Raw genomic sequence first — 22,135 nt, 5'->3', positions numbered from 1 at the left:
CACATTTTAGTGCCTTCCAGATGTTTTGGAACCACAGGTTTAAGAATCCTCAACTCAGCTGGTCCTCTCAGTGCATCTGGAGGGCTCGGGATAGAGAAGACTAGGTTATAATATTAATGATATTTAATGGTAATAGGTTAGGAGCCATGGTGGTGCATCGGTTAGAATGCAGTATTGCAGGCTAATTCTGCTGACAGCCAGGGGTTCAATCCTCACCACCTCAAGATTGACTCAGCCTTCCATCCTTCTGAGATTGGTAAAACAGAGACCCAGATTGTTGGGGACAATGTGCTGTGACTCTGTAAGGCGCTTAGAGAGAGCTATACCACTATGAAATAATATAGAAGTCTAAGTGCTATTGCTATGATAATCTGTTTGTCGCCACTAATTCTTGAAGGCTATTACTTAATATTAAAAGTGCATTTGTTTTAATTTAATTTTAAATCTGAATTAATACATTTTAATTTATTTTAATCTAATTAGATTTAAATGCACCTGACCCACACTGCAGAGTAATTTCATCACACTCCTTTTCATAGCATTTGTGGAGAGATATTTCATGGGTATTAAAGCTGCAGGAATCATGTGAAAGCCAGCTGAAAAATTATTGGTTATAATCTACCAAAAAAGAAAACAACAAAGAGCTGAATGAGTGATAGGAACTGAGTGTTGCGTTACAATCAAAATGTCTGCTCAACGTTGAAAAGAATTATGTCTAGACATCTTGTCTCATTTCCAAATTGCAAGCTGCAGCCAGCTTTTCCAGCTTTAATGCTTTCGATTTTTGTGGAAACCAAGAGTTGGAATTCAAATAACCTAAGAAAATTGCCACTGAAGAATAAAAATGTAGTTCTGATGCAATGTTGATGTGGACCCCCAGAATTTTGTACGCATTGTCAGATTTCTTTAGCAAATGTTAACTGCCACCAATTTTAATCCTGTCTATGAAACTGTTTGGAATAAAGCTATATTATGTTTTAAATAAAAAATAATAGCCATTCAAAACATTAGCAAGTTTATTTATTTTTTCTGACTGGTTGATAAATGAGAATGTTGCCATTATTTTAGAGAATTGGATTAAATGTGGAAATGAACTTTTTTTTAAAGGCAGAAATTTATGTTCAGCTATTTTAGGGTTTATGATAATTCTATTTCATTTTACTCAGTTTTCGAGTGCAATGCTTGCAGAGAAGACATTTCTCTGGGCCTTCTCCCAGAAATGGCACCCTAAATCTCAAACACAAACTAGGACTTCAAGTTCCTGGAGAAACGTCTGGTAGCATCTGTCAATAATCTTGATCCCTGTGCATATATTACAGACTTGAAATGAACTTGATCTGAAGCCCTAAGGCAGCTTCAGGGCTCTTCGAAGCCCCTGTTGTCTCAGTATTTCTTATGGTAAATGAATTCCTGTTATTTCCTACTGTTATCGTGATCAACATGGCCTCCAGATCTCAATGTAATCAGGAGCTAGGCTTTTTCCTCCACTATCTTATAGCCCCCTTTATTCAATATGAAATATTTGTGTAGTTTTTATATGCTGCATAAAATTCATAGTAAAAAAGAAAAGGATATATTCAGTTAATAATAATGACAAAAGATCAATATCAAGCTGGAGAAAGGAATAATTCTGACTGCAAATAAATGCTGGAGTCATATCAAATGAATTGGCTACAGTACTCATGACTACAATATGAGCTTACCATTTGTATGAAAGTCAATATAATTGCTGTAAAAAAAACTATTGGATTTCATACTGAAGAAAGGAGGAGAAACGCAGTGCTTCTGAGGTTAAGGATAAATATAATTGATTTATGATTAATATGGAGGCCTAGGCTTATTGAGCAAATATATTGTATTTCACACAAATGAATATAAAAGCATTTTCCTTATTTCCACGTGAAACCCAATATTTTGCATGCCAAGGAACAAAGGAAGTTATTGGCTTCAGCTACTGGTGGATGAATCCTTGACATCATTTCTTGCCAAAGTCAAGTCCATCTGTTGTGTAGCATTGGAAAATGAATGGGAGTTCAGCACTCCAAAGAATAATATGAAGGAAACTATAAAATAGGTATTCATGGAATGATCCAAATAAATGAAACAGCCATATTTTCAGATCAGCTTACTGAAACTTAATTAAGAAAATTAAGATATTAGGCATATAATAAAAGTATTGGCATTTTAGGAATGAAAGGAAATCTGAAGTTAATACCCCCCAAAACACCATGAGAAATTGAACAAATAAATAAATAATAGCCCCTGTATTTTTCCAGCTGTCCACTAGTGTCAAGAAAATACCATGCCCCAAATCCATAGATTATAACTCTTTAAAAGATCTAGTGTTAATTTTTGCCTACTACTGTTACAGAATGGCAAATTCTAGTCTTTAAAGGTGCTTCATCTTTTGTTTTCTTGTCTAGTGGAAATTATGATTTCTTGACAGGCTAAAATTATCAAAGAAACATCAAATCATTTTAATCTCAGTTTTCACTCAGATCCCAGCCCAGAAATGGGAGTGATAGAGTCAGAAATGGCCCATTAATCCCTGCCATTTATTGGATTATTTGCAAAATAGCCTACATTTACATTAACAATCTTATGAATGTAGAAAAGTCAGGAGTGAAAAATGTGGATGTAGACTCAATTATGTTTCTTCATATCTTCATTGTACACCAGAAATATTTTAGCCAGTGATACCTTCATTCTTTGTATTTTGTAACATGTAATATTGTATTTTGTAACATGAAAAAAACCCCTCTAATTATAATTTTCTCAATTTAGGAAATGTCTGCTTATACAGCTTTATTTGTAATATGGCTATTCTGAAATTTTATTGTTAAAATTCTTTATTGTTAATTCTTTATTGTTCATTAATTTATTCTTTATCATTCTTTATTTATTAGCTATTTTAAACTTGACTGATGAATGATGGGTTTAAACCAGAAGCAGACAATATTTTGATGACCACAAGTTATTTTTAAAAACTTTGTTTTCAAAGGTTAAGGCTGAATAACTTTAGATAAATGGGCAGGATCAATTTGTCTACTTTAAAATGATGTCCTGGTATCACTGGTTTGTTTGCTTTGCTGTTTAAAGTGATATTACTGATGTTGGATATTTATTTTGTCATTAAATTTTGATGATGTGCTTCTACAAATTCTGTAGTTAAGAAAAAGGTTAGAGTTAGGATAACCCTAAACCCTCATCACCATATTTGTCCTGCCGCAACACACTCTACTTGAGGCTACCTCTAAAGATGATTGTATATTAAGTCCAAAAGGCAGCAGCTCATTTAGTTACTCTGAGGGGTGAGCAGATTCAGTAATAGGCTGCTGGCTCCTGTATTAGTTAGTGAAGGCTTCTTCTCCTTCTTCCCCATCCTCTTCCTTTTCTTCTTCCTCTTCCTCATTTTACTTAGTGTGATCATTTGATAGTTGGGAATAATTTTATTACCTTTTATTTATTGAAAACTGCTTAAAGTCTTTGAAGGTATCTTTCTCTGTATAGAAAACATATAAAGACAGAGATAGATATGCAAATATATTAAGAGGATTTTGAGACTGGCTTCAGTCATAAAATCTGACACTTATCTTAAATGTGTTTATGGTAGGAACACAATGGAAATAGAGGTTGATGTAGTTGATGCTGGATCCTTCCACTTCTTTTTTGGTAGGTAGGCTGTTCCTAAGAATCTTATCTAATAGAATCTTATCAAGAAAAGTAATGCCCTATAGAACTGTTACATGTATTTGTTGCACAGTTTGACGTAGCTTTGTGATCTTGATTTTGCTTCCATCTAATAATCATTTGTTTTTTCCTAAAGTTTGGCACACATCTTTTCTCTTCCTTTAGAGCTGTTTTGATTTAAATGTAAAATGCTAGATTTGATTTAGATGTAAGGATCTAGAAGACTTTGATTTTGCACTGTTCTAATGTTTGGCAATGCACAAGCCTACCAATTAAATTTACAATCCCATCTCTTAAGCACATTCTTGCTATACTGTGGAGCAAGGTGCAGAAAGTCATCCCTTCCAGTGGTTTTCTATGCTTCAACTGAGTTATGATGAATTTAAGCTTCTACACTTATACAGCTTTTAGCATAATAAAAGCAAGATAAAGTACTGGCCCACTTATTTGATAACCCTCTTTACTAATTTGCATCCTTAGAATTTATTTTCATTTATTTATATTTTGCATTAATTATTTTTACAAATAACTCAAGGTAGCAAACATATCCAACATACTTTTCTCCTATTTTCCCCATGACAACAAACAACAAACTTGTGAGTTGGGCTGAGAGGGAATGATTGATGAAGAAGAGGGTTAAGATGACACTAGAATTCAAGGTCTCTTGGTTTCTAGCCTGGTACCTTAACCACTAGACCAAACTGATTTATTTTCCCATTTTTCCTCTTTCGTATCTATCATCTGAATATTGGAAGTCAAATTCACTGATACCTTTCTTGTGGCAATGTATCCTGTTTTCATCTGGACAGAGGTATGGATTTTTAAAATGTATTTGTAGCTAGAAAATTGTAACCATGATTAATCTTTATCAAATCATCTACATGGTCATGTACAGGGTCATATCTTGAATGTATATAATAAGAGGTGTAATGGTATGTGGGAATGAGTCAGAGAGGTAGGAGAAAAGGCTGCAGACTAGACCAGGGGCGACTTTAAGCCCGGCGGATTTCAACTCCCGGAATTCCCCAGCCAGCAAACTTGGCTGGGGAATTCTGGGAGTTGAAGTCTGCTAGGCTTAAAGTTGCCAAGGTTGGAGACCCCTGGGCTTAGACTATGATCAGATAAGAGGCAACAGCCACATAAGGAATGTCTCTGAAGGGACCCTCCCTAGATTCTTAATCTGAAAAGGTGAGGGGATAGTGATGTACTTTCCGACTTCCAAGATTCTGTTAATGTAACGTTACAATAAATTTAGAACTAGGACTTCTGGATCTTCTTCTCATTATCTGGATTATCCTGATATCAATCTTCCCTGAAAGTTTATTTATGACATTTATGAAAAAAAGTGTCTGAAGTATTATCAATCATACTAACCTTAACATCATCAAAAAAAATTTCTATGCTATGGGTTGTCCTGTTTGATTTAGCATATTGTGTGAATCCAACCCTTGTTGTTTACTCCAGGAACTTTGGATCAATAAACCATGGCTTAGTAGGATATACTAAATTACAGAGTGATGTATTCTAGATCCTGTGCTACACCCCCAACTGGTTGATGATGAACCAAATGTACCAAATCATTTTATCCTGATTGTATTTAAAGACTTGCAGTGAGACAGGTTTGGCCTGTTTTCTGTGGTCTGATTTCAATCCTGCAGATGGCAGATTGGAAAGAGTTTAAATAGCACAGCTTGTGACATGACCTTGGAGCCTGTTACATTTTGATGGACAATGGCTTAGTTTTGTATCTGTCACAGTTTCTCTTCTTGGTTGAATGAATCCTTTTCTTTTCTGTTTATCTTCATAATGAGAGGTGAAGAGACGATCAGGAGCAGTCAATCATGTGTCAAATCCTCAAGAAGAAAGGATACTCTGAGTGGTTTGTATATTCCAGAGGCCAGTTTTGGATTCTAGTTTTAAGTGCCAAACGTCTGCCACTGAACTTGCTGGATTTGATGTAAAGTTAGAAGAACAAAATCTGCCCAGGCTGAAGAAAAAAAACAACAGAACAGTATCTTTCATCACTGTCATTGTAACAGCATCATAGTGGCCCATCACTGAATCTGCCTCATTTTGTTGGTGCTGTGTCCATGCTGAATTAATTTACCTTGGCAGTTTCCTGATTGTTCCAAGGTCTATTTGTTTAAAATGGAAACCGAGCTACGTTGTCTGTTCTCTCTCTCTCTCTTTTTATTTTTGGCATGTGGTCATATTGTGTTTCCCATTTTCATAATCAATCATCTGCAGTATTATTTTCCATGGTATGTCTCAGTTTTACAATACCCTTGAAGACTTTTTAAAATATAAAATTCAGACATCATGAAAAAGGAATTTTTTTTTAAAAAAAAATAGGGAAATACCTGACCCATTAGACTTCCAATATGGGAAAAAATACCTTTAGAAATTTTAGATATTTAGCTTTAATTGAGTTCAGCCCAAATCCTCAGGCTAGTCATTCTAGAAGTGTCGCATTAGTCTAACCCAGAGGTCCCCAAATGTGGCAACTTTAAGACTTGTGGACTTCAACTCTGAGAATTCTGCAGCCAGCATAGCCCACAAGTCTTCAAGTTGCCAAGTTTGGAGACTCCTGGTCTAACCTAACCTGATGCTTTCTAGGTTTTGCATTCAGATAAAAACTCCAACCACATGGGGCTACATTTAATCAAATACATTTATAGGTATATGGAGTGAAATAGCATATACCAAGTGTAGACCATTGATCCATTTAGTTTATCAAAGCCATGTGAAGGGCCTCTGGTGTGGTGGATTCTGGCACCAGACCAGAGTGCTTGTAACACCCATAGCCAATTCTTGCAAAAATCATAAAATTAGTTGGATTAAAAAAAAAGAAAATTACTAAAAATCTTAAGAGAACATTGAATGTAAGATTTCATGCAAAAACGTTTCTGCAAGGTTTGAAGGTTTGTGTAGCCAAAATCTCATGCAATCTTGTGAAATGTCAGTCATTTTAGTATTTAAAATATTTTTGGATGTACAATAGTTTAGGTCTTGAAAACAATGTCTAGGTCTTGAAAAGAATACTATGTGCTACACAGATTGATTATTCTGTTCCCATATTGTAGACAGGGAAACTCTCTTCCAGTTTGCTAATCAGGAAGCTGGAAAGAAGAGTTCCTGGATGATACTTCTTATAGACATGTTACGTCTAAAATTAACCAGGACTGGGATGAAGGGAATCTAATTCCCCACCCACCCCTTATGTGTAACAGACGTTTCAGGAAATGGATTCTCCATGACTTCTTACTGCTAAGAGACTAGTCCTTCAACGGTGGAAAAATAAATTTATGGGTTCAGTTACTCAGTGGAGTGAACACCTAATGCTATTTGCAATTTACAATTGAGTTGCTTATAGACATAGATTACGGAAATATGATTTTGATGAAATATAGTTATGAAATATAACTAATCTTTATTGAGACTGTTGTGTAAAATAACATATATATTAAATGAAATCTAGTTTTTGAACTTTTGTCATCCCCCCTCTTTTTCTCAGTTGCTTTTTTTTCCTTCCCTTCTTCTGTGATTTTTTTTTTGTTTTCCCTTTGTTCTGTTTTATTAAATGAACAGAGGCTATTAAACACAGAGGCCATTAACTCAATGGGTGACAGATTGTGGATGAGCCCCATGGTGGTATGGTGAAAGGCAAACAGGACCAATTCAGAGGCATTCAGGCTACATTTGCCTTTGAGTGATATACTCAGGCTGGACTAGGAAGAACAAAAACTAGATTTGAGTTAATGAAATGCTAATGTCATGAACAATTACTCAGTTTTCAATTTGAGTGTGGTTATTTCCAAAGTTTTAATAATTTTCTCACTTACACTAAAAGATAGAGGTCAGAACAGGGGTGGGCTTCAAATTTTTTAGCAAAGGGCTCTCTGCCTGGTTGCTGGGTAGGCATGGTCATGGTGGGTGTGGCCTAGTCAGCCTCATGTACCACGGGCGGCATTTTTGCCTTCCCCGGGCTCTGGAGGTTTTCCTTGAGCCTCTGGGAGGGCGAAAAGGGCCTCTTTGGGCTCTGGAGGCTCCCTGGAAGCTGGAAATGGGACCATTTCTGGCCTTCCCTAACTTCCAGGAGGCCTGTTTTTCACCCTCCCTGAGCCTCCACACATGTCTTGCACTTACCTGCATCCAAAATGGGCCATGTGGGGACTCCTGGGAGGGGTGGGTGGGCCCAGCCAGGAGTGGGATTTGGGGGTTCTCTGAACTGCACAGAATCTTAGCTAGGGGCTCTCCTGAACCCCTGCGAACCCCAGCAGCTCATCCCTGGGTTAGAAGCAAGAGGTGGAGATGCTTTCCAGGATGACTCTCTCATGTCATTTGAACAACAAAAAGAAAAGAAACATAATTGTTTTAATTATTGTTATTTTGTGGTTGCTCTGTGCTCTATATATGTATATATAAAATTCATAATTATATACATACTTACCTGAAAATAATGCATATGGGTCCTAGGTATCCACAGAAGGTGTGTATGTGTATGTGTGAAAATCTGCAAGATGGTGGATGCGGCATTGTGATCCAAGAACCTGCTCCTTTTGTATGTGGATGGAGGTTGCAGCTTCTACTCTGTTCAGTCTTGCAGAATTCGATCTTTCCATTGGACACTCTTGTAATGGATAATAATTTTATTCACTGCTGAATAAACACGAATAGGAATTATTACAATGTTTTACTTTTCACTTACCTTCTTTAATTCCCTAGTTGGCTGTTATCTTCCTTGTCAAGGCCATTTTCTTGGTCAATCCTTATACTGGAATTTTGAGATTTATGGTATCACAGGACTTGAAAAATGCTACAATATTAATCCAACAGCATTTTGCACTATTCTTCTTAGAATATGACTTTCCATTTTAATTCATGGCAGTTTAAGCGTTTCAGGAGTAAGGCTGTAATAAGCAATATCATGATTAAATGTTGACTAGTTATATTCAGTGCATTAAACCACTGCATTAATTCTTTAAGTACAAAAATAATGTGAGAATCTCTAGGCACGATAAACACCTACACCCTTCTTATTTTTTTTAAGCTTGAAAGTTTAGCAAGAAATGTGGTTCTCTCTTAAATATGAACAGTTTTTGAAGTGCTTAGAAAAAAGTCTATTATTTTATAGGTGGTTGTTTTAATGACATTTTTGAAACATCTTTATTCCTCATTCAGTGGCTGGAGACTTGCAGGGACACAACCTGTACAGAATTGGAATCCAAATGATTCAGGTCTGCGTTTTAAACAGGACCACATGAGCATTGAGGCATGGTTCCTCCAGTATCAGTACACTCATTTACAGAACTAGTTTCCCAGTTATGTCAAAAAGAAGGTGATCTGTTGAGATGGCTGACAGATTAGACAATAGGCCTCTTAAGAAAGAAAGTTGTTATGCAGGTGCTCTACCGGTTTGCCCTCCAGCAGTTGTACAAACCAGATAAATTATGCTTTGGCCTGATATAACCTGGACTTATCTTAAGATGAAAGCACAAGAGTACAGGTCAAACTAGTTGTTCACTATATCTGATCACAATAAAGACTGAAACAAGGATAAGGTAGATAACAATATTTCCTGCTACTATGGCTCATACTTTTCTAGTGTTTCAGTTGTTCACCTTCCCTCTCAGCCTTCATGTTGTTTGCCTTCCCCCTTCAGCAATATAGTTCTACTTGATTTCCTCTGGAGACATGCTCTTCCATGTATGGTAGGTTAAAAAATTTGACAATTGCAGGTGTATAAACATGCATGTCAAAACAAATCCAGGAGTTCTATCAATGACAATATCTGATCATTCCTAAATAGATGCTGTCCTTTCCAGTCACATTTTGAAATCGCTTAAAATTAGGAGTAGCAGCTGCCAAGTAGGCTGATTTTTCTCATGTATGCACTTGCATTACAGATTTTGAGTTACAGATGTTAAATTCAAATTCATTTGTTAAACGGAATACATTTTCACACGTTCTGGAATTCTCTTACATAACTTTGTAAGCCTTCTGACCATAGTAAATTTTGTGTAACCCAATAAAAAGTTTAGAATTAATTTAGCAGCACATGAAATGAATCTTGCAAACTGGAGATTGGCAACCTTTTGCTGGCTAAGAATTGCACTTGAAGTGAGAGACTCCAAAGGAAATCGGGTCAGATAATGGACCCTCCCTCCCTGAAATAGATTTTTAATATTACTTTTTAAGTATTTTCCACCTCCAAATATCTAATTCATATCAACTATTAGTAGTACTAACTAATATTGAGTATATTTTTTAATCATATCCACTTTAAATTGGCAAGAAACACTGCACTGTCTCTTTTCAGCAACCATGGTCAATGAGCTATCCAAGAGCTATTACTGTAAAGAGTAAGATGATTTCATCCATCATCTGAATAACAATGATGAGACAGTCTATTCCAAGTCACTTTCTTATATTGATACTTGTCCATTCTATCAACTTTCTGCATTATTTTTACATACAGTTTTTCCTAATACAGTATATGCTTCAATGTAATAAATAAACTTAAAGTTTCACTTCCAAAAAAACAATTCTCCAATTGTCATATCAATCTGCATAATAAAACACTCAATTTGTTCAGAACTGCCCTTCTTTACAAGTAAGAGATACTCACCTCTGTAATCTTAATTCTGCATTTTGAAGCTTATACAAGAGGAAAAGTTTTGGAAGAAGACTTTCATTATGAAGACTGTTATTACAGGGAGATGTACACGAAAAATCCTCCTCCTCTTACTCCCTCCTCAGCTTACAGATATGACATTTTTTCATGCTTAATGTTAATGCTACTTATAGGAATAAAACCACTGTACAAAAATGAAACGAATATATAGACGTCCTGTTGAAAGAATTATAAATATCATCAAACTGAATGCAAATGGAAGAAGACCTTTTGAAGGCAATCATTTTAAGACTATTATACTGGGAAGCCTTTTTAAAAATCTTCTCCATTGGTGAAGGGGTGATCTGGGAACCTCAATGAATAATCCATATTGGGAAGAGCAATATCCAAATGGATGACACTCTGAACTGGGCTGGCCTCTAAGTACAAGATAATCCTGGCTTTAGGAAGATAGAAAGCATGCTGAGCTGAAGCAGCCAAGTCATACTTGTTAACAGCTACTGATACACTACTCTCCTTCTCCTTTCATTAACTTCTGGATGCTCTGCTTGTCACCACTCCCTAGAAAAACCAAGGGAAAGATGCTATGGTCTACCCTACAGGCAATTTTCTGTACCGGGTAAGATATTATTTCTAGATCGTACTTACAGTAACTGTGGGTGGTATTACACATAGAGCAGGCAGAATTTTCAAACATGATTTCAATAACACCCACCACTATAAGTCAAGAGTGGAAGAAAAATTAGTGTCACCAGGAATGCATTGAACACAACTGAAGCTTAAAAAAAATCTTATATTCTATTACTTTTTTTTTCTGGAAGTTTTATATGCAAACTAAGGAGATCATAAAACAGCTCAATTTTTTTTTAAAGCATGCTAAGTTAAAAGGTCAGAAACTGGTGAGGTTCTCAAAAAGTAAGGTACAGTATGTGGTGATCCAGTTCCTTTGAAGCTAATCCAGATTTTTGAAATGGACAAAAGACTTGGTTGATTAGATTACTTGAATTAGAAATTCTTCAGCTGACATGTACTCAAAAAGAACAGGTGTGTGTAGGAAGACGGATCTGCATAAGGTATCAACAGTATTATTTTGATACATTAGTGGTAGAAAATAAATTTTAATTGCAATGAATTTTAATACAAAGCACTGTGTCACCTTAGATTAGAATGCAACAGTTTTGTATTTATATTCAAAATATTAAATAATAATTGTTGCCTCGACTCTACCCCGAATTAAGGAATTACAGGATCATAAAAGGGAGATATTCAAAATCTGAAAGAAATAACAGTATACATTTTTATGAGACAACCTCTGAAATTTCTCAATAATTTATTTATTTATTTATTCATTCTTTTTTTATATATATTTTCCTCAGTCCAGAACAACTTGGACACCTACAGGGTTAATAAAAGTGGAAATTGGAGACTGAATATTTTTTTTTCTCATTGAAATCACTTTCTTCTTTAAGGAAGGCGATACGGACCAATGATGGATCCAACCACATATTCTCAAGCAGCCTTCACTATCCAGGAAAGGATCTAATAAGTACATTGCTGCGTTAACAGTCCTAGGAATCTGGATGACTTGCAGAAAATCAACCTCTTCTCAGCTAACCAAGCAAGGCCTCATTTTCATCATTTTATTTACCAGATGCCTACAATATTTTTTAACAATGGTCAGATAGCTGGTGCTGGGCAAAATTAAAAATAAGTGAGATTTTGTTTCAGTATCTTCAATTAAAATCTTTCCAGATAGTCTGAAATTGTTCTTCTGTGGAATACTGGGATATGGCATAGGTAATTAGACCTTCCAGTTCTTGAATTCCATATATTTGTCTTTTAGTCTAGACTTGATACTCACCTGAGAATGATTTTGTATTTCAATTGTGTTTTATACATGTCATAGGTTTTTAAGTTTTGTAGGAATATTATAGAAATTATGTATAACATTGATGACTGTCCTTACGTGGATAAACCTTCACTGTTTTGATTGGCATTTCAAAATACGCATAGATGTAGAATTATCTTTTTGGAGATATTTCATTTTAACTCATATTAAAATATTATTGGATATTTTACCGAACTGAATATTACCCAAAGGGAAGAATTTATACCAAAGACTAGCATTAAGAATATAATTGATGAATTATAGGACAACAATAAATCAAGATTGGCAACCTGTATTGTTAGGGTTGTATGAGAGCTAATTTCAAAAGTCTCCTATAAGCCATTAATTCAGAAATCTGGCAGATGTAATTTGTCTTAGCCTGCTGGGCAATCTTTGGGGAATAGGGACAGGACAAGGCAGAAGAGACTAAAAAAACAAGCTAGAGAAAGTATACAGACAATGACTTCTGAAATTCTTTCCAAGCTCTTTGCCTGCAGTGGTCATAAAAGAAGTGTCTTTCCTTCTGAAATGTGTTCCATTCCACTGTGTATATGTGTATATGCATGTGTGCATGCATATTTCTGTTCTTCCTTGTGTGGCATCTTCATGTGTTTATGTGTGTGCTATATATTTTGTCTCTCTGCTGTGACTGAAGTAGGAAGATACCACAAATTAGGCGTAACTTGCCATTTTAACTACACATTATAATTTTGTATGTATGCTTTTAATGAAATCCTTTTAAGTTACTATTCTAAGAGATCTATCATCTAGGCTTTTCAAAAATGGTGTTAGATACACCAGCATACTGCTTTTTTTGTCTCTCTAACAATATGTACTTTCCACCAGTCTTAAGTGTAAGAACTTAATTGTTGTCTATATTTGATGCCATTGTGTAGACAAAAATATGGTTTCAGGTTTTAAAAAAATTAATACAGGAAGGCCTAGGATGTAGGATTCTTTGAAATAATACAATACAACAAAAGTTAAGAATTTATTATTTCTAACTCTAAAAGTAAAGCATGGGATTATTGTGTTTGACTTTTCAAATCCCCTGTAAGTGTTTGATTGGTCTGTTTTCCAAGTTTTTCTTCTAGTTAATCAGTCTACAAGAAGAGACATATACTTTTTTTTCTATACAATTTCAATCTCTATTTGTGATTGCAGTTTGGTATTTACAGGTAGAGAGGTTCTGAATTAAAATAATCTTGAGCTATGAACTTGATTATATCTTCACTGTTCTTTCTCAAAGAAGTATTGAACAGACCAATTTACAAGTCAATTAAGGTGAATGCATATAGGCAAACCCAATTACACTGTACACTGTATTGTTTGAATATTTATAGATTTTAGTTTTACTGAGTGAAGAAAATGCTGAATCATAAAAATGGTTAGTACATTAACTATTGTACATATGCACTGATGATGTTACCTAGTTTGGTAAGGAAGCATCGGCAACAAAAACAGCCAAGCTCAGAGAGCACCAAGGTCTCCACAGTTATTATACAGAAATTTCAGAACTTGGAATTTCTAATTGTATGAGACAGCAGGGGTCAGAATTACCCTGCCTCCAACCCCACGACAACAGTTAATGGGCATATATCCAAAGGCTAATAGAGGTATGTCAATGCTTTGTAAGTACTATGCAGTATGGCTGATCCATCCATTTCTTGCTTAGTAAATGAGACTAAGTAAGTAGAAAGCCAACTTGGTTTTGCTCTGCTCTATCTTGACCCTGTTTTGGTGCAGGACCTCTTTTGCAGTGAGAGAATGTCATGTTTAGACAAATTACTGAAGATAGTAAGAGTTTTGGAGGTATTCAACTTTCAAACCACCTTAAGTTTAGCTTAAGCTTAATTTAGAAATAAACTTGATCCTGGCACCTCAATCCCTTTACACTGAAAGCAGCAAAATAAGTGATATTGGAAGAATTTGGCCTGAGGTACAAGAAGGCTCAAGAAATAAAATCTAGAAGGCCCTGGAGTAATGTGGGGATTAGAACGCAATTCTCTTCTGGATTTTAAACTTATCTCAATTTTATATGTAATTCTCAATTCAAAAAATATAACATGCTTAAAATGCAAAATTTAAAGTTATGTCTAGAAATCAGGAAAAATAATCACAAAATGCATACTTTGCAATAAATTTTCACTTATTCAAAACCATGGCTTTTTATATAGATTAAAACATTTTTAGGTCAATGCAGACACAGACTGAACAAATGAAACATTAACAGAGATTGAAAATATATGGATTTCTGAAAACTATGTGGAAACCAGCAATATTGTACTATTTCACAGTATTTAAATCAGTCATATTCATTTAACTTCGGTTTGCTTATCCAAAATGGCATTCAAGGAATAAAAAAGAAATATAAAACAAGGACAAAATAATTAATTAGGCATACAAATATATTGATTAAAACACAGTTGAATATATTATCCCTAAAATGTGGACAATAGGTGGTAATTAAAACCATCTCTGATATTTAAGAGAAATATATTTATAGATCACAGCAAGATTCTGGTTAATTTTAATGTACATACTTAAGATACTGTTCCTGGAAAAAACATTGCTCCACTTATGCTTTCCCAGATAAGCGAAGAGTGTTTATAAGTACATAAATAAAACAGTACAGATAAAAAAAAAATATCTAAGGAATGGTGGTCTGAAAAATATAGAATTCCCACATGTAATGCAATGGAGAGGAATGGACAGTGTTCCCACCATATATTGAGATGATATAGTATGTGTGTGACTTAGAAAAAGTGCAGAACTGGAAATTTTTTATAACTATAATGTGGTATGCTTTCTTAGTACTTGTGTGAAATACCCAATATTTCTAGCTTCACATCTCTATGATTTTTGGTTTTGATAGAAAGGTGAAAGGAATTTTAGCTTCTTTGTATTTGTACAGTTTTTGGTAGGTTTGTCTTTTAAAGTGAGTATTTTAAAATGGATGCCCACCTGTATTTTCCTTTAATCTGATAAGACTGCTTTATTGCATATATTATATTCTGAATGAAAGACAACTTTTGTTTTTGTGAAATAAATGCTGTTTTCTACTGAATATATGTAACTAATCAGAAGGAATCATAACACATTGCTTTTATGAAAGCATGTATCAATACATAATATATAAATTATAGGTCTCTGTAATGAAAATGATAAAACATTTTCCATTATTTTACAAATGCACCTCAGATTTGCATATGGCTATGCTTCAATAAACATCCTTTCAGTTCTTGTGTTATTGGGGTGATTGTACATGACTCTTACAAATAATGCAAACAATATAGTATGTTCTAAAGATAAATATTTTTAAATATACAAAGTACACTTTTGCTTTCATGTCTCTGTAGCAAGATTACTCATTGTTCAACATTCATTTGTTATAACATAGCTTTCTATAATCAGCTGCAAGATATTATTCAGAATAATATGATATCTGAAAATAGGCAACAATTTCAAGAGAGTTCAATGAGAACAGCTGAAGACAGCTTATTATGTGAAAACAGGAAAAGTAATGACATCTGAAGACTACTTCTTTAAACAAAGTTACTCACAGGGTCGAACAACATGAATGATGAATAGAGTTGGGGTGTGAAGCTCATATATCAATTCTTTTGTGGAAATAGTAAACAGCTGCAGCCAAATGTTCTTTGTGTCCTTGAAGATAGCTCAAGGTTAAGATCTCCAAAAATTATCACTTCAGCTATGACAGGATTGTGGTATTCTTTGCTCTATGACTAGCACATAGAATAACCTGTTGGTACTGACAAAGTAGGTTTTAAGGTCCATGAAAATAATTGATACTAATAAAACTAATTCTTTTGCATAAAGTATAATCCCATAATAGCTTTAACTTATCTTCTTCCATCTGGTGTCTTCTAAAAGTATTAATTTCCTGGCCAATATTAATAATATCTGCTTCTCATGAGAATACTTCACATTCTTTATGGATTCACAGGTACTGCACAATATATTTAATTTACTTATTATTTCAGGCATCCACGTTCCAGGTGTAATCACATTAGTATGTCCAAAACTCCAAAGTAATTAACACAATAAAACTTGAATTTATGCATAATGGTCTTTGGCCAAGTCATCTTCCTCCACATTTCTTTGATTGAACCCAGGCAACATTAAATCATCTCTTCCTCAGCTCTAGATTACTATAATATTCTCCATATAGGCCTGGCCTAAATGATGATCCAGAAAATATAAATGTACAATATGTGGTGTCTAGAATACTAACAATGGTTGGTTATTATTGCATGGGTCACCAAAGTTATCATATTATTCCATTTGAATAGCTTTTGTTCTATGTGGCTTCAGAATCCTTCCCCTTCAAATGGTTCTGTCCCATGTATGCCTCCTTGCATCACATCAAGGAGACATGGATATGAAGACAGGTTTTTTTTTGTAATGACCACATGTTTTGGAATACCTAGTCTCAGAAGCATTCTCCTTATTAATTTTTTTTAACAAGGCATAAAGCCTGTTATTTAATCGGTCATTTTGTGAATTATTTTTGTGACTTTCTGAAAAAAGATATAGAAATTAAGCAGCAATATCTTTTCAGAAAATTATTACTTTTTTTCAGGTCTGTTTGCTTTTTGCTTTAACTTTTGCACATTTACAGTCTTATGACCTAGGTATAAATGCCTGTAAATAAATACCTGATTGCTAATTACATTTGCTATTAATGCAGCTAAATTAAAAAGTTAAATCTAGCTTTGGAGGAGACTTATTTAACATTTTTCAGGGCTCCATTAAACAGGCCACATTATTACCCATTTGAGTGTAATTTCAAAAGGTACATTCATCAATTCCAAATATATAGAATGTTCAGATTTTATTCACTAAAATGCATCTCATGTTTTATAAAGTTATAATGTGATACTAATTATGTCTCTATAATCTTAAATAAAATTGATACAATACTTTTTAGTAACAATACTTTTTAGTAACTCTAATGCTCCTTACTGTGTAAGAAGTGCAATTTATGTAAAATTAGCAAGACTTTTTGGAGATTTAAGAAATTCCGATTTATCTATTGCATCTCTATTATAGTTTCTTCAAAAGAATTCTGGGAAATGTTGTCTGATGTGAATACATCCATTTTTGGTTGTTTCATATTGCTACAGTTCCCAAGATGCCTTCTGGATTGTCTAGTTGGCAATTGAACTAGTTGAATATGGAAATGAAGATTAACAACAACAACAACAACAATGATAATAATATCACCAGGTAATATGAAATAGATGACAAAGAATTGGAAAAGATCAAAGTATCAAGATCTGAAAATCTTGACTGAAAATGTAAATATTATGGCAAAAGCTGGCAGTGGTGGTCCTACTGGTTATCATCACACTGGGTACTTTATAAAAAAAATCTTAAACATTTAGAAGGTGGCACCAAGAAAATCTGCAAATTAACAAAATTTCCATCAATCAATGCAAAATATCACACTGCTTGTGTCCACACGTATACTACACCAATATCTTACATCCTAGGTTCTTGGGAAGAACTCAGTACATATGAAGGCCAACATTAACTAAAGAACTGACAGCTGTAATTCACATTGTTTTGAACAGATCACAATAATAAAATATTAAACTTGTATAGAAAATGCATACTTACCTTTGAGCAGATGGTTGATCAGGTATGACTTGTATGTAAAAAGCTCTCATTGCGTTCGCTGGAGATGTGATTTTGTTGGTTGTATATGTTTTAAGTATAATGGAATTTTTGGCAAATGAAAATTAGGAAATTCAGAAAAGGTTATGCAAATAAACTGTCAGATTAAGCTCAAACTATATTTGTCTAAACATGCCAAGTTATATTTAAGCTCGGGCATATTCAAGATCTTTATCTGACTGAATCCATTTTGGAAGATGATAGGATCTTGGCAGAAAAACATTTATTAGCATGAAATGCTTCCAGGGTTTGGTTGTACTGATTATTCTATTTTGGTGCTTTGCAAATTGATGTATCTTCCCATAACCATAAGATCAAAAAGGAATTATATGACATAACATTGCCCACAGCGCTGACATGACAGAGGTGTGCCTCATAGGAACACAGTAAAACATCTGAATTCCTGCAGAAAGTATAGAATATAGATGTACCTTTCAAAATGGTTTATGAATAGCAGCAAATTCAGAAGGAAGTAGTAATCTTATGAATGGGTTGAGCACACATGAAGACTATTTTATCAATTATACTGGTTCCAAGGTTTGATAGGTCAAATCAGATCAACTCTGCTGGTTTTGATTATTAAAGTACCATGTGAGTTTGATTAAGATTAACCAAACTTTTTTCAATATTTAATTAGCTGGACTCTGAAATCTCAACCATTCTAATCCACATGAGAAAAAAAAGGGCTTCTCAATGCTGGTGTCAGTTTGGCTATAGAATATGTTCCTAGAAACTAGTACTAGGCTAGTAGTATCAGACAAAAAGAACAAAAACACGTTATTTTCCCAGGTATCTAATTGCTTTAATTACAATGGGATAATAAAAATTGCATTACAGATACCATAAGAACAATCAAACCACATTATTCCAGTATAACCAAAGACAGGGGCAAATATAACATGCAGAGAGATCAAAACAACCAATTAAAATCCTTGGCCAAGAAAAAGGTCTTCAGCAGGTGTCAAAACATATCGTTGGCAGCAGCATTACCACAAAGGGAAGATCATATTATAATTTTGGTGCTTCAGGCTGCTTGGAGAAGGGTTCCATTTGATGATGAACAGTCTGACTGACATAGAAAGGCAGTTTTTTTAAAAAATAAAACACTGGAACCTAAATGACCTATTATTTCTAGAACCAGCACTGTTCTCTCATAATTGCTGTAATATGATTTTGCTTTTTTGTAGTGGTTCCAATTCCAACCAGCAGCTTCCACACTAGATAAAGGTTCTGGCTTGCCTTCAAGAGAAACTGAATAATGTACCTTATGGTAATCCAATTACCATGCCAGTAGAGCATACATTTCTGTGTCCTACCTGTGTCTGCTGAACAGCAAGGATAGCTGGTGAGAAGAAGTTGATAAAAGAAACTTATGAGCTAGAACGCATGTTTGGAAAAGAGCATGCAAAAAAGCATTATCCTGATCTCCAGTTCTGAAATATTGGCAGGTATGTGTGACTTTCAGTGTGATGATGAATTCAGGTATTAAACAGCTTGTTCAATTTCCCTGAAAGAAATAAGTAGAACTTTAAGAGGAAACTGTTGCAATAGTACTTCAATGCTAAAAATAACATTCATGTTAACATAAAAAAATTAAGTTAGTGTTTGAAAGCATTCTGGAGAGGAAAGTTTATGTCCATATTAAAATGGAGGCCTCATAAGACGGAGGCCCACATATAGTTTCATAATTGCAGATTTTTTACTAAAAGTAAAAGATAGAGCCCTAGGTAAGACACTAATGGAATAATTTTCTATCTGTGAATTGGAAAATTCCACTGACAACTTTTTTTATACACATTTGCCAAGACGAACAGAACAGTACATGCTAACCTAATCTGCCCTAGGTTAGAAAAGTTTTATCTAAGCATTGGTATTTCTTATAGGAGAATGGGTCATGAAATGTATTCTGGGCCAGTTCACCAGACTGAAATGTTCCTGATAGTATTTGTGTGTTATTTGTAATCACATGTTTAAGTCTTACTTTTGCACATCAAGCTATATTTAAGTCTTGAAGATAGGTTGGTTTGTAAACGTTTTATTATTATATTTAGAAGTCTTTTTAAAATTTGTCAGTTTTTCATATTCCCAATTAGACTCATTTATTTGTTTGTTTTCCATTTCAACATAACTAGAGAATTTCAGCTGCTTATATTGATTTAGTTCAGCTCAATTTAGCTTGTACTTGAAAATAAAAGAACTGAATATGAATTTCAGAAAAAGGCAACAGCAAGTTATCTTTTGTTGTTTACCTTTCACATTGTTGCCTCCATGGTCATGTCTGTGTAGGTACCATGAGTCAAGGTTGTTGAAATGTTTATCATGTTGGAGGTATTTTGCAAGGGCAAATAGATTCTGAAAGGCTACTGTTATGGGATTACAGTTATGAGTATAGAATGACTGATTACTAAGCATTTTCAGGGTTTGCTTAACAATTATGATGCTTGCTTATTGATTGTTGCAAAAATTTGTTGCAAAATTGAGTGACCCGCTTAACGATCAGCATGAATTATGACCATAATTCCAGGGTTAATTATGGTCATAAGTCAAGGACTACCTGTATTTACAGTAATCTGTCTGCTAGCATTAGAGAAGACAAAGGAATTAGAGAAGACAAATTAAATTTTTCATGTATGAGGAAAAATTGTTTACTTGTACAAAATGGGTTACCTGAAACTTGATCAAGTGAGAAATGTAATTGGATGGGAGATAATATGGTTCATGAAAATGTTGCAATTTTATTCCCTCATAACTCCAACTAGAAATAAAGTAGAATTCCGGCCTGGAACCTAGAAGGACAGTCAGTCATCAATGATGCTACCTGCTTAAAAATCTATCCTTGCAATTTTCTTAAAACTGTAGCAAATTCAACTTTATAGAATTACATTGTATGTGGATCTTTGGTTGTTTGGGTTTTCTCCCGCGTAAGATTCAAGTATCTAGGCAACGTTTCGATGAAGTCTCATTCATCATCTTCAGGCTTCTGTCCTCGGCTCTTGCTTCTCAGAGTGATGTGAGATTGCAGCTGCTTCTTCCTTTTAACTGCTAGTGGGGGTGGGACTTGATTGGGTGGGGGCTTGGCCGTGTTCTGATTGGTTGGAGGCGTGTTCTGCTCAGGTGGGGGCTTGGTTGTGCTCAGGTTAGTCTTAGTTGCTGGGGGATTTGAGTTGGTGAGCTGTGATCTTGCTGTTTGGCTTCGAGTTCGTGGTCGTGCTGCATCTTCATAGTGGGTGTCGGTTTGCTTCATGTATGGCTCGGAGGGGTTTGAAGTGGAGGGGTTTGAAGTAAAAAATTACATTGTAATATATACAAAAACTAACTGAATATGAAATAAGAAATGTCTGGATTAAACAAGCAGCTAGAAGATAGATGCAAATTAAGTAAGATATTAATTCAATACGCTGTTCAGGAGAAAGGTATGTCTACTAAACCCAAATATTTCTCTCCCCCCCCTTTTTTTTTTGCAAAAGTTAAAGTCAGGCTTTTACAAGAGAGTGGGTCAGTAAGGAACAGTTTGAAAACTTTCCTGTAAGGATACCGTTCTCTATATCAGCCATACAAGGACTGCTATTTATTTAGCATATGATGATGGTAAATTAGTCAGGAAACTACTATGTTAAGACAGAATAGTTGTTTCGGTATCTAAGACTGTTAGTCTGTCAGTTCTGTCCAGCTCTGTAGAACCAGTAGCTCTGAAGAACAGCAGACATAGAACCAGCTGATGTTTTGGCCCACCTGCCCGCCTGGGCTATTACCTGACCTTTATTTCCTGCTTTTTCAACTTCAGTTGCTGTGCAAGGCACAGCGGCAGTTGAAAAAGCAGGAAAAAATGTTGCTTCTATGCACTCAGTTGCTCAGCTGTCCAGGCAGCAAGTTGATGATGATTTACAGGCACGCAATCAGCGTGCAGGGAAGCACATCATAAATCACCAAACCTCGTAAATCACAGAACCGGTAGTTAATCCTGTTGGATCCCACCCTAGCTGAAGGCTATTCAGAAGTGTACCACAAGGGGAAAACTAGCTCTACACTCAGAATCAGAAAGGAAGCATGATTTAAGCTGGAGTTGTAAAAAAGGAAAGGAATTGTTGCTACAACTTTTAAGTTATTTTCTACCAACCCTTTCACCTACACCAGTGATGTTGAATGTTTTGGACACCGTGTGCCCAAAGTGCAAGGTGTGCCCCCACTGCATGTGCCCCCAACCCACACATGCCCCCTGCCAC

General features: G+C 34.9%; 1 long non-coding RNA gene across 1 annotated transcript; it reads right to left on the bottom strand.

The window, feature by feature from the left end:
* Positions 1–3,738: 3,738 nt before the first annotated feature.
* LOC113434594 (uncharacterized) lies at positions 3,739–17,949 on the bottom strand. Its single transcript, XR_015744089.1, has 4 exons — positions 17,856–17,949; positions 10,973–11,041; positions 7,837–8,349; positions 3,739–5,677 (listed from the first exon to the last, which is right to left on the bottom strand). It is a non-coding gene; the product is annotated as an uncharacterized LOC113434594 (long non-coding RNA).
* Between the last annotated feature and the right edge of the window lie 4,186 nt (positions 17,950–22,135).

This window comes from Pseudonaja textilis, chromosome 6 (genome assembly GCF_049901715.1).
Source record: "Pseudonaja textilis isolate UNSWEBS1 chromosome 6, rPseTex1.2, whole genome shotgun sequence".
Lineage (NCBI taxonomy): Eukaryota > Metazoa > Chordata > Lepidosauria > Squamata > Elapidae > Pseudonaja > Pseudonaja textilis.
The sequence above is the reverse complement of the archived record's forward strand: the minus strand, read 5'-3'. Positions and strand labels throughout refer to the sequence as shown.